Source organism: Parasteatoda tepidariorum, chromosome 7 (assembly GCF_982258835.1).
Source record: "Parasteatoda tepidariorum strain Cologne lab strain chromosome 7, Ptep-v5.0, whole genome shotgun sequence".
NCBI lineage: Eukaryota > Metazoa > Arthropoda > Arachnida > Araneae > Theridiidae > Parasteatoda > Parasteatoda tepidariorum.
In genome coordinates, this window is record NC_141761.1 from 22,220,836 (window position 1) to 22,236,099 (window position 15,264).

Genomic DNA, 15,264 nt, shown 5'->3' on the forward strand with positions numbered 1-15,264 from the left:
TTTCTAATTTGAACTGCTATACAATAAGTTAGGAATATATATTATAAACAATCAAAAGTACTTCTCATTTATTACTTTTAACTGTATTACCTGCTTGAAAACTTCATTCACTTCAAAAATATACGGTCGACACGTTTCAAGCACTTCAAAAATAGGTGCCCATTTTCAAGATTTGACTGATTTAAATTTATGTTTATTTTTAAGGCGATAAATAATGTCGACTGCTTTTTTTTCTTCATATTTGTATATTTTTGAAGCAAATAAGTTTTAAATCAGGTTATATTTTACTTCTTAAGCTTTATTGGGATCAATTATTTAACACTTCTTACTGCGTCCCATATTCTACAGTCCTTAGTTAAAATATATTTTTTCCAAGTACTGCTGATTATTTTTCAAATTCAAGTAACCCGCTAAATTAGCTGCGATTAACATTATAGTAAAAAGGTTTCTTTTTGAAATATATTTTTAAACTCTAAGAAAAATAAATGAATGGGAAAATACTGCATGGTTTGGTGAATTAGGCCTTCTATTTTTATATATATATAAAAAAGGAAAATAACTTAAATTTTATTTCTCTACCTTTCACGCTAGTGATATTTCTGAATGACAAATCCCCTAAATTATTTTTTTAGGTTCAAGACAGTTTAGATTCCGCCTGGGTTACTTTTCAGTTTGATACTGTTTTCTTTTGGATTTTCTAGTTATGGACGTCTAATGGACAACGAATACAGTTGCATTGTTAAAACATTCGTCCTCAAACAAATAATTTTTAGAGGATTTTATTATTGTATAGGACTATGCAATTTCATTATTTTAGAGGATTTTAGTATTCCTTATTTTTTGTTGGCTTTAATAATGAGTATCCTAAATTCTCACTCAACTATTTTTTTACCACCCTAACGTATATGGCTTTTATTTCGTTTTTCACAAAAACTTCAGAAATAAATATTAAGAGTTGTCATTATGAAACTTCTCTATATAAACTCCATACATTAAAATATTTTTATGTTAAATTTGAAAATATGTAATCGTACAGAAATATTTACTAGATGTTCCTTCGTAAAGCGTTTTTAATGGTCAAATATATACAGGATCATCATTGATAGACAGAATATTTTTCGTCCACCCTATATATTTAGCCAAAAAATTATTTCAAATTTACTTAGTTTTAAAATGCCATCTGCAATTGTAGAATTTAATTTTTACACGCAAGTCTCAAATATCCATTTTTCTTGTACAAGTAAATGCAAGTAAATTAAATATCAATTCGCTTAAGAAGGCAAATTCAATTTTATAGTATGTATTTAATTGAAAATAATTTTCACGTTCAATGTGTTAAAATATATGCAAATTGGAAATTAAAATATCGATAAGCTGACATAAATTTCTGAGAAGTCTACATTATGCGAAAACAATCTCTCTTTAAGTTTCGATATTTTACTATATTTATTGCTTTATTCTCTTGAAACAAATCGAGGTGCGTTCATTAATCTGACTTAAGAAGATTACAAAGCCTTTGCATACATCTCAAAATTAAGCTGCGCAAGCATCTTGTAACATGACTTTTGCAAAATTGCTCATGAATTGCTGAATAATACTCTACTTATAATTAATTTATACGTTACCAGAAAACTGTTTGGAATTTTAAAGTAAATTTAATAAGATACAAAAGAATGATATTAATATTAAGATTTAGTTGTAGACACCTTGCATTAATGTTATTAGCAGCGTCTTGCTATTAATATCAACGATCAATGCACTTGCACACATACGCTCTAATAAAGATAAACTATTCATAGATTTTAAGAAAATTAAATACCTTTTACGTTTATCTTATTTTATACCATTATTCATTCTCTCTGTATTTGTCTCACACGCATATACAGACAAAATCACAGAACACAAATAATTGTATGAGGGAACACTTTTTCAAGTTAATCTTTTGCTTACGGCTGTTACGACATGTGGACCACAGGTGATGGTACAGCATAGTACACCCTAAGCAAAGGGTTAACACCAAATTCACCTTTTAGGGTGTATGAAAGCTCAAAATTTAAAAACAAAAATAGGTCAAGATTACCCGCATTCACCCCATATATGAAGTATTTTCATTTTAGAAAACTCGCACTTTTGATGTTGTCTGTAATTGCTTACTATCAATTACGAGTAAATGTGAAATTTTTGTTATTTTTAATGAAAAAATGTTTCTTTATAAAATGAAATATTACAAATTTTTTGAAATGGATTAATTTTTTTTTAAATCAATTCCTTTGCAGAAATGTGAGCTGTAATTTCAATTCTTCAATTCGCAAATGTTCCCTCTAAGTTTGGGTATTTTGAAAGTGTGAGATTCTCGGACGTGTGTACTCTCACCTGTAACCAATTGCGATTAATTTTGAGCAAAGCCTTAACTCTAACGTCAGTAAACGTGAGATATGAGTAATTTTTTTTTGATTTTTGATATATATTAAGACTTCGTGAGCGTAAGTTTAAGCTCTAGATCAGCTCTAAAGCTGAGCTTAGGATTGTATGCATAATATGTTATTTTTTTCAAGCTATATATGGAAACAGCTGCATTTTTGAAACGAGGAGAATAATCTTAATCTGTTGCAGTCTTATAAAATGATAATAAGATAAGATTAAATCTTAGACTAACTCTAGCTCTGCGATTATAAGTAATTCAAATCTCCTGAATCGAACCTTTATTTGTGAAGGATGATCTTCCATCAAACCTTTCTAAATTCCGTGTACTCTTAGTGTGTTTAAAATTACGTTCAACGATGTATAATCGCTTGATCACCTAATGTATTTTGAAGATATAAAAAATAGAGCATCTATTCTGTTCTATGGAATAAGACTTGATGAAGAAAAATAAATTCTTCTATCAACATGGTTACTGAACCCAGCGGAAACACCATACTGCGAATTTCTGAAGAAATGTCCACCATATTTGTAGTCACGTAGTTGCTTTTATCTATGTTCGATAAGTCGCAGGTAAACTTTGGAAAAGAATAAAAAGTGGTATTTTATCAAGTTTTTATTTAAATGTTTATTGCATTATTTCAAACCTTCAACGCATTTTTTTTTGCATAAACTTACAATTTTTACTTAACTTTACCTTATTTATCTTGAGGGTAAAATTTTTACAATGCACAATCTTCCATTAAATGTTATCCATTCTTAAAATCACAAATATTTTAATAGATTATATGAAGAGTAATAAAATAAAAATTTAAAATCCCGTTTTTCGAAAGTTTTATTTTCATCAAACATGAAATGAAAAACGTTCGGAGAGTCACTTTTAAAAAGACGTATAACTTTTAAAACTTCCATTAATTTATAATTTTCCACTTTTTAATTTTGTGTATGGCACTTTGCTTTGGTCCGAAAGTTTTTAAAATATCAATTTGTTATAAACTATCATTAATTTCGAGTTGTAGTTATCAAAGAATTACTAAAATATTAATTTTAACCTTCAATAAGAATCAAGTTGAAATATGAACGCATTACTAAAGGAAGAAAACAAAGGGAATAAAGCACAACGATGGACATACTACAGTTTCGGTTCCATAAACAGGAACCCTCCTCTTGGTCTAAACACCAAATGATAGCAAAAAAGTAAAGAAGACAACTACGCGTGTAAAAATTTGTAACCAGTAGAGACAGTGGAAAAAATTTGAATAAGATAATAAATGAAGTTAGATAACAAACAGGAGAGGGGGCTGGTGGGATCCCCAGGGTGTTAAAAATTAAACTATATTAAGTTGCCAGATATTGAGAAAGGGTGGTATACTGGAATGGTCATTAACTAAATTATTAGAATATTTAAAAATATGGAATTATACCCACAGAAATCAAGATCGGTAGACGATGAGCAATGTTATATATCCATATTTTGAAAATTCTTTATAATTTAGTTAATCATCTTTCTAGTAACCAATCCTTTCTTGATAATTGGAAATTTCCAATTTAATTTTTTTTTACACTCTTGGTGTTCCTGTAAAACTCCTTCCTGTTTCTTTTCATCCCCCTACCTGTTTCTTATCCGTCTTTTATAATCTTGTTCATATTTGCTCCTCCGTTCCTAATGGTTTAACCACATTGCATGTATTTGTTTTCTGTTATACCTTTATTTGGTATTAAGATAATTAGGAAGGTTCTTTTTTATAGTACCGAAACTGTATTATACCTTTATCTGTACTGTTATTTCCGCTTTTTTTCACGTCGTTTTCTTCCTTTCGTCTGTATAGCTCAAAGTATGCCCTATTCTCATTTTGAATATGAATAATCAGAAATAATTAAAACTCGTCCTGCCATCATCCGTGACTGATTCCCAATTTAAATATGAGAACTCAAGCTCATCAGAAAAAGGGTCGAAATTTCAGTTTGAAATACGCCCTTCAAAGACAAAAAATACAATTGAACTTACATTAAATAGAAAATTAATGGGGCATACTTAACATTTGTATTTTTAAATATGTATTATTTTAAATTTATAATTTATCCGAGTTATTGACGTTCTAAATAACAAATTGAGTAAAATGCGGACGGCAACTAAATGGCGTACAATAAATGGAATCGAGATATTCCCAATTAAATGGTAGTATAACACTGAACTATCTAAAGCAAACAGTCCCTGTAAACATAAGCCAGCATTACGTGCTTTACTAAATAATGATAAATAGTTTTGGTAAAGGGACAATTGCGACGAGGAGCATTCAAGTATTTACCTAGAATGAGTTACCTTCTCTAGCTACGTTTTAACAATTTAAAACCTGGTCAGAAATGGTAATGATGCATTATGTATGTATTCACTTTAGAATGCGAGTAGTCAAATTATGTATTCCAATGAATGACTATTTATTTAAGTATATAGAAGCTAATTTACAATTTAATTCAGCTATTGATAGTTATGGCTAACTTATTGACCGAGATTTTATAAATTAAGAATTGAAGCAATAATATAATGTTGAAATAATATAATGTTAGATAATATAATGTTGAAATAATATAATGTTGGATAATATAATGTTGAAAGTAAATCAAGATTTCAATCAATTCAACAAAACAAAGTGTAAATATTAATTTTTTGATTAACTATCCATTTATGATATTGATACATTTGTTCACTTCGCATTTCCATTGCCATTTTGATGCCCTTTAATTTTAAGCAACAGTTGTAATAATAGCAAGAAAACTCAGGAGGTAAGGGACATTGCGCACATCAGCAAGAAAGATTAATAGTTATACTAACTACCATCCATTCGATCACAATGATAAATGTACTTAAATGTAAATGGAGCTCCTAGGTGTAAACTGTGCTCGTAGAATTGAAACAATATTTCATTGTTTCTAAGCATCAAACGTGCAAAACCTCCCATTTTAGTTAAGCAATTCCCACAGCTTTTAATTCAAATATGGCTGCTGCTAGACAGAGTCATGCTTTTACGTAAATTTGTCGTGTACAATTTGCCATAGCGACAATTCGTCGTGTACAATTAGAACGGGGACAATCCATCTTGAGCAAAATTCGTCGTTAGCAAAATTCGTTGAGAGCACTATCCATCGTGGAAGACTTTTTGATAAAATTAGCCACCATTTGCGTTACATGGAGAACCACGAAAATCTATCACGGTAAGCCTGACAGCAAGGGGACTCTATCCCATGATCAGTTTACCAATGAGGATGTTTAAGTCTTCAATGTGGACGACTGTGCAAGCTGGGTTCGGAATTCATATCTACCAGCCATCGCTGGGGCTCGAGCCCGGTTTACCTCATTAGGAGGCGAACACTTAATCCTCTGAGCCACCACGGCTCTTTTTCCTTTTTTGAGGAAAATGGGGAGATTTGAAAGAGAGAATTGAATTTCTTTACATGAAAATGGGGCACTGTTTTCAACCTATCTTCTTATGCTGAATTTAATGAAACCAATTACGAGATGATCGGACTAATCACTTAAAAATTTGGCGAGTTTTTATACTTAAAATGTACTAATTTGTATTTGTTAATATTCACGAATAGGATACTAATTTCTAAACAAGCGAGGAATTGTTTCGGTTATAATTTTTCTTGTTGAATCAAGTGAGACTACGCAAAAGTCAATAAAATAACTCATTTAAAAGTTGAAATGCTTTATGAGTACAAACTACTTCGATTGACACATGTTCTTATATGTGCATTGCTCTCTAAAGCCTAATTGAATATGTAAGGGGCATTTTCCGGTGAAATTGTTTAGGTTTTATATATATGTAACATAAAAAGCTTCTATTAATATTTTTATGTTAGTTTCTTCGTTATAAAACAACTCCTAATTTATTACTAATTAATTATTCAAATCGAAATGCTTTCTCACACTTTTAAAAGCCATAACCTGTTTCTAAATCTATTTTTGGCCCAACTATGCATAAATTTACTTAAAGACATTTTTTCTTTTTAATCTTCGTGGGAATCACTCGAGCAAGTTCATAAACCAATAGTAATTTCGAAGATTTTCCCTACCAGAAAGACTGATCGCCCAAGGAGTAAACTACACTTTTCGTTCCCCACTCAATAAAGAATGACATAATAAAAGTTACTTTTCTTTAAATACAATCCTGTGTCTGTTTTCCTGCTCGGTCCGACTGCATCATTTTACACACACACACAGATATATATATATATATATATATATATATATATATATATATATATATATATATATATATATATATATATATATATATATATATATATATATATATTATATATATATATATATATATATATATATATATATATATATATATATATTATATATATATATATATATATATATATATATATATATATATATTATATATATATATATATATATATATATATATATATATATATATATATATATATATTATATATATATATATATATATATATATATATATATATATATATATATATATATATATATATATATATATATATATATATATATATATATATATATATATATATATATATATATATATATATATATATATATATATATATATATATATATATATGGTGGCCACTCAAATCAGATTTCAAATTTCCCTGATTTTTCCAGGTTTTCCAGATAAAAATCTTAAAATTTCCAGGTTTTTGTTTCTTTTTTCTTGTTTTTGGATGTGTACAAGAAAAGTGTCTTTATTATAAAATATTTTATTCAAAATGTTAATTTTTTTAACACATCATCTTGAAAAAAATAGTTTATTTTGACAATTTGGCAAGATTTTTTTATTTATTTTTCAAATGTTTTCGTAGAAAATTTTGAATCAAAAATCATATATTGACCAACAAAAGAGTAAAATGAATTATTAATGTATAGTTGGTTCTTACAAAAAAAATTTTTTAATATATGTTATAAAAGGTTAAAATGAAATAGAAAAAATTAGCATTAATGCAACAATTGTAACAATTTATCGACAAACATTGCTGTTAGCGATTGTAAAAAAAATGTGCGATTGGTTGGTTTGCTGAGAAAAAATAATTCACAGATTTCTTTGAATGGGAGTAGAAAAGCTTTCAGAAAAAAAGTGCAATATAAAATCTATTATTATTAAATTATAACCAACGATTTTTGGAGAATTTTATAAAGTTAAAAATACAAAAACATTTTGTCAAAATAGAAAAAAAAATTACCGCCTAAGTATCGGAACAAACTTGAGCCATAAATGGATTCAGCCCAAGGACAGAATTTAAAAACAGAAGCTAATATCCTAATCCCTTTTTCCATCTCCACCAGAATCTGTCCTAAATTGCACAGTCCCATAGCGGTCAAAGGTTTCTGCATTCGTTTAGCAACCGTGGAAGTATTTTATGTGGTATTCTAGTTTGACAGAGCTGTAATGGAGCAACTTTTGATGCAAGCAAAGTATCGCTAAGTTGATGATATTTCAACGGTTTGGCGATACATTTCCGTTTAAAAAAAGTGAGTATATTGGATTAAATAATTTAGCTTAAGAAAATTAGTAAATAATTTAAATTAGTGAAATTAAAAAAATTATCAAAGAGAAAATCTTTTCTTTAAAATTCCCTGATTTTCTAGGTTTTTATCCAAATTTCCCTGATAATTCCAGGTGGGTGGCCACCCTGATATATATATATATATATATATATATATATATATATATATATATATATATATATATATATATATATATATATATATATATATATCACACGATTTTATCCGCAAAAAGGAGTGAAATATTGTATCAATATAGCGAAAGTAAAATATATCAATACAATAGCGTGAGGAGCACTCAAAAAAATTTACAACGAATAATAATTCGCATAAAATCTGATACAGCTTGTATGGGGTGTTCTACCTCACTAACCATATTTTCTATATTTGATTGACTCATATTTCATTTTTCAGTTTCTACAAGTTTTTAAGGCCTTACTTTTAACCCTTACTGAAAATTAGGATCATATAAATAATTTCGTGGAAATTTTTGTCAGCAGAAAAATAAATAAATAAAATAAATAAACAAATAAAATAAATAAGTAAATAAAATAAAAAATCTCATTATAAGACGAAGCATACTTTTTAAAATAGTATAATAAACCATTGTTTCCGTTTTCCTCTTAAACTGGTAACAAGGTTACCACTTTAGCGTATTAATCCAAAAGCACATTAAAAAATTATAAAAATACGATTCACTAGAAAAGGAAGAAAATTTTGATGGCCGCAAGGTGATCACAAGTTACCCTTTAGCAAAATGGTTGTTGTCTAATTTTTTTAGGAAAAGGAACTTTATTGTGTTTTCTTCTTTGACATCTTTAACTGTTAATCCTAAACTGCTAGGTACACAATTTCGCAGACATATTTAAATGCAGCTCAGACAAAATTCTTTTCCTTCTGTGCAATTCTTTTGATGACTGAATAGTCATTGAACAGCCAATCGAGATCAATATTAACATTTTCGGAGTGGTGCAATGGTGTTCGATGTCGATTGTAAGCTACATCATACACTCGTTTCATATTCACAAGTTCATACATGAAATTTGATTTGAAAGCTAGGCTTTTTTTCAATTTTACATGAATAATGAATGAATCATTTATATTGCGTGGAAGACAGTCCACGGTCTTGTGCAAGTTATTGGGTACGTTGATAATGGATCATTTTATCCCTAACTCTTGATCTCGTATTTGCATGAAAGGGGTTCGCTCTTCTGTAGGGTTCAATTCTCTCAACCACTTTGGTACTTTTGTGAGGGACAGGCGTCATGCTTGAGTTTGCGAATGGAATCCTTCAGTTTTTAAGTTTGTGCGTAACGCTTAAGGTATTCCCGTCTACATTCTTTGGCTTTGGCAGCTTCGGAAAGTTTAGACTTTGGCATCATTTTTTTCTTGCTTCAACTCTAACTTTCGGGACCGTGTGAATCAGTTTGAACTCTCTTTATTTGTGATATTCACCTGAATTAGTATTGAAAACGATCGAGTTTGAACTGTAGGAGAGAATTTCTGATTCTTAATTAAAACAGGAAAAACAAAAATATCGTCCAAATGATGAAATTCTCTTTTATTCACAACTCAAGAAGTATTTATGTGATCTATCTGGTCCCATATCTCACAAATAAACTCACTAACCTAATGCATAACAAAATTAAAAGTGAAAAAAAGAATTCTAAAAAAATTATCAAACATCAACGGTCACCATAGTAACGCATGCTCACTATTTACTATTACTCTTGATTATTGTAGTTGAAAAATGAGGACGCCATGAAATCCAAAGCAAGACCCATTTTCCCAATGGATAATAAAATAGAACAATTTAAGTAAAAATATCACGTAAAAATTGAAAATAAAATATAAAGGAAAAACAGAATAAAGTATAAAATGAAATCTATAAAGCTAGTAGCGAAATCAAAGGAACTTACATGAACGGGAAATTTTTCAAGAATGATTTAAAACATTTTCGTAACAAGATAAATAAAACATTGATTTTCTTAATTTTCTTCGTTTTTGTTTCTTTTTGTCTATTTTGTATTTATTTTTTATGATATATATATATATATATATATATATATATATATATATATATATATATATATATATATATATATATATATATATATATATATATATATATATATATATATATATATATATATATATATATATATATATGACTTTTCAAACAAAAGTACAATTCCAAAATTTAAATTTGCGACCTACCTATCATATTGATCATTGAGTTTATCTGACATAAGAAAAAACAATTTACCATATAGAAACCAAGTTGAAATGATTTTACCAAAACAAAAATGTGGTTCAATTCAACGCTTTGTTGAGGGCATAAAATCATTGCCGATAATAACTCATTCCTCTTTTTGAATTTACACCTCACAAAAGGAATAATTACTTTCAGACGCATAAATACTTTAAAAGCTTTAATAAATTCGAAATAAAAGTTGCCAATGTAAAAACTTTAAAAAAAAGAACAACTCATTTTTGTACAGTATAACAATTCAAATTCGTTTATTCCTTACTTTACTTTAAATCATATCTAGTCCTTATCATACTACTAGCCTAAGGCAAATCTATGAACACTTAATTTTTAATGCTTAAATGAAACTAATGAAGATCGCATTAAGTACAAATAAAAGCAGAAAATCTTGGAGTGTCTCACTTGGCTTTGTCCCCAAACGAGATTAAGTAGATAACCCTGTCTCTCCCGCATCCTTCTCTATTGTATTTTACTTAAGCAGTAACCTAAATTCATGGTAATTCGACAATGTAGCTTTCTCGCCAATCTGACTAAATCCTCATTCTATCCATCTTACTCAATTATTTATTAAAGCTTGGATAAACATTGGTTGCAACCATTATTCTATATAAGCATTTATGTAGATTTTCTAAATAAAAAGCACATCACAGGGAATATTAACAAAGTGAACACATAAGAAACAAAACATTAATTAGTAACTGACCTTTCTAAATTCTTAAACATTCATTATTTTTAATTCATTTAAACATTCATTAGGACTAAACATTTCTAAAATTGATTAATATTTTTTTACATTTTATTATAAGTTTTAAATGGTAATGATTAGCTTGACAAATGCTAAATATTCTCTTTTAAAACTTTAAAAGCTGTTGTGTAAAACTAAGATTTTCAATTGCTCTGGATGAAAATTGATAAATTACTAATTTAAATTTGACTGACTCCCACAACAAGGTTTGCTGTTTTTATTTTATTTTACACCCTATCGCACAAAAAGTGTTCCAATTGCTCCCAAACTTTAAAAATCCCCATTTCAATAACACCGCAATGAAAATCGCTGCTATTAAAATTTCGAAAATTAAATTTTTATTATAAAACCTTCTTGAAAGCATTTCTTTCATTGTGATGTGTGCATTATAATGTAAATGTTACATTAATTTATCTTCATTTTTTGTAAGGAATCAAATGTATTCTATATTTATGCAACCCATGTATTTGTTTCAGATGAGCTCAATTTATGATAAGACATGCAATAAACATAATTTAACATCATAATGAAAGAAGTTGTTTTTTTCATTTTTATCGTAAAAATTTCAAAAATTAACTTTTGGGGATAAAAACTTTCTAAAAATAATTCTACTTCTATTGTATCAAATTATGTTTATTGTATGTCTTGTGAGAACTAAAAGACCTTGTCTAAAACAATTACATGGTTTCCATAAAAATTTAATAGAATTGGTTTGTTACCAAAAATGGAGACAAAAAAGTAAGTCAATATTTAAGCAAAAATGCTTTACCTTTTTAATTCTATTATATAAAATGATTTATTACTTACGTAATAATAATACATAACAAGATCAGTAATGCAATGATGCAAAATAGAAATATTAACAATATTGATTTACAATTGCGCGAATAAATACTCAAGAGAGAAAAAGCAAGAAATTTATTGAAATTTGACAAATAACAGTTAAGGATAATAAATGTACGAAGCAGCAAAATTTTTTGAAAAATACTTAAATTTTTTTCCTATAAAATATTTTTGAAATGAAATACTTTTTTCCAGAAAACATTCACATCCCTAATCTTCTGCTTTCAAGTTCAGGAATCTTTCATCAATTTAAATGTCTTTCCCAGTTTATTTTGTCTTCCATAACTGGCAGCTTGTATCATCGTCTAGAAGAATTTTCAGTTTGGTATCAACATACATGTTTTAATGTATATATTCAGATATTTAAAGTTTCAATATATATATATATATATATATATATATATATATATATATATATATATATATATATATATATATATATATATATATATATATATATATATATATATATATATATATATATATATATATATATATATATATATATATATATATATATATATGTCACGGCGAAAGACCGAAATTGGTGGTTGTTGACTTTCACCGGTGAATGTCGACAAACACCAAATACGTCGGTGAAAGATCGAATATTTCATTACATTCTTGTACATTCGGACAATCACCGGTGGATGTCGACAATCACAGATATGCTTTGGTGAATGTCGAAATATTTATTACATTCGATTTTATATGAATTTATTCGTGGATATAATTACATTTATTCGATATTTTAACCCTACACTGATGTTTTTTTAAGGTTAAGTGCCACTGCCCGGTATACCCTACACTGATGTTTTTTTAAGGTTAAATGCCGCTGACCGGTATACATTTGCCCGGTATACCCTACACTGATGTTTTTTTAAGATCAAGTGCCATTGCCCGATATGTATTTGCCCGATACTCCAAACATTGATGTTTCTTCCAATCTATCGTCAGTAAGTATTAAAATATAGAATAAATATAAATATATCAAATAAATATAATAATATTAACGAATAAATTAATATAAAATTGGATAAAACAAATATTTCGGACATTCACCAAAGCGACTGTGTGATTGAATAAAAGGGTATCTAGCAAATATATCGGACATACACGAAGCGACTACGTGAATGTTGACATTCGCCGGTGAATGTCGACATTCTTCAGATTTCGGTGTTTCACCGTATCATATATATATTACCCACCATTACAAATCAAGAATTCAGACATTTTAAAATCTACTAGTGTGGTATTCATGCTTTTAGGCCTCAAAAAAGTAATTTTTGCGAAATTGCTCATACTTCATTGTTTTACTACCACTTTGTAAAATCTTTCACAATGGCAGTATAAAATAGCAGCTAAGTTCTCCCTTCATCAGAACTGGTTGAGTAGAAATGCTAGGATCCTCCTCATAACTCAAATTTGTAAAGTATACTAGTCTTAACTCTCTCTTATTCCAATTTAATAATTGGTTAAAATGATCCCGGTTGGCAAAAGGACACCGGTTTATAGTATCATAACTTATACTATACTAAACATAATAGTACTTATACATCTATAGTAGGGGAGAGTGGGGTCAATTGTAACAGGGTACGATTGTAACAGAGCAAATATTTCGAGTGTCGGGTTCTAGATTCGGTTCCTACGTGGCGCACTAGGTGTATTTAATAAATCTACATGTACACCCCTGCTGACAACCATTTTTATGTACTTTTGAAAGAGTTATATCACAAAAGATATTTTCACGCTACGTAAGTACTTTTTTTGGTGTTAGAATATTATATTGTAACATAGTAATTTTGTTTAAACAAATAAAAATTATTAACCGAATATGTAAGTGGATACCTTAATTAACATTTTAAGAAAAAAAAGATTAGTTTTGTTAATTAACAAGCATTGTTTTTAACTAATGAAGCTGAAATGGCGACTTGGGGACGATTGTAACAATAAGTAAAGGGACGACTGTAACAGCTGAAAATAAATAATCTTATGTTTACAAACCATTACTTAACTCTTTAAGAACCACCAATAGTTTCCTATATCATTTATATTATGTTGCATGTGCATTATTTCATTTGTCACCTTTCACAGCATAAATTAAAATTTGTAACCCCTTAAAGTTAAAAGTTTAACCCTTTAGGTCTCTGCTCATTATTATTTTTAATCCTAAAATATCATTACTATTTTGATCAATAAAAAAATATATCACAACTATGATAATATGTATAATTAACTATGTTTTAGTTAAATTTATGAACTGTTACAATTGACCCCGTAAGTGGGGACAATTGTAACAAGTGCGCGACTGTCAAAAATTGTTAATCACTAATATAATAACATTTAAAATAAGGTATTTTTTTTTCTAGTAGAGGATAGTCTACTTTACTCATCTGTCAATTAATACTAATAATATATTGGATTTTTTGTTAGTTAAAAATAGTTAAGCAAAAAATTTTACAATTGACCCCACTCTCCCCTACTTATGTATAGTAACATATACTATACTATATGTTGCCATACATAAGTACTTTCGTAACTTATATATAGTACTTACAAAATCCCTAGCTTGTTTAACTATGAGTTTTTTTTTCGACATTTTTGTTTTCTTAAAGTTACAAAATTAGTAAAAATTAAAACTTGAAAGCAATGCTGTTTCGTTGACATTAAAAAATATACTACTACAATAATAGGAGGAATAGAAAAACTAGTTGTTCACAAAAAACAGAATAAATAATACATTTTAATAAAAATTTGAACAAAAGTAACTAGTATTGTTATGTTCAATATTTGCAGAATTATTACTTGTTTAAACGCTTCTCAATGCTAACAAACTTATCTGTTTCAAAATTAACTGCAGTAGTTTTTCATGTGAAAGAGCTGGCAAAATGAGTCATATCCCTTGAAGAAAGTAATACACTTTATTGAAAATACTTTCTCTTGCCTCCCATTTCATTTTTAATTAAACATAGACAAATCTTTGTAATAATATTGTAGAAAAACATTTTTTTTTGCTTTGCAAAAAAAATTTTTGTATGAGAAACAAGAACATGATTTAAAAATTAAATCGGTGAATAATAGTCGGTGAATCAAATGTATTATTTCGGTTTATTCCTTTTCTTCAATATCTCTTGCAGTCATATTCTTTATCAGTCGTATTTTTTAACTTTCATTTAATTTTTACATTATAATGTCCGTTTTTAAATAATGCATAGAATTTCATCGATATCTTTTTTTTACGTTTTATTGTTAGTGCGACAGTTACATTTTGTGTAATGTTATAATGACTCATTTAATTAATTCTTTTCTTTATTTGCCCTTAATTTTTATATCAGTTCGAGTTTATTCTACGTGAAATTTTCAAGTTATTTTCTCAAATTAAGGGATTTTTTCTCAATTCAAACGTAAACATACTGAATATAT

The 15,264-nt window shown here is 27.9% G+C and overlaps 1 protein-coding gene across 1 annotated transcript in view; it reads right to left on the reverse strand.

The window, feature by feature from the left end:
- The window catches only part of LOC107454551 (cholinesterase-like), a 125,247-nt gene that overhangs the window by 21,507 nt on the left and 88,476 nt on the right, over positions 1-15,264 (reverse strand). The gene's annotated exons all lie outside the window — the stretch shown is intronic.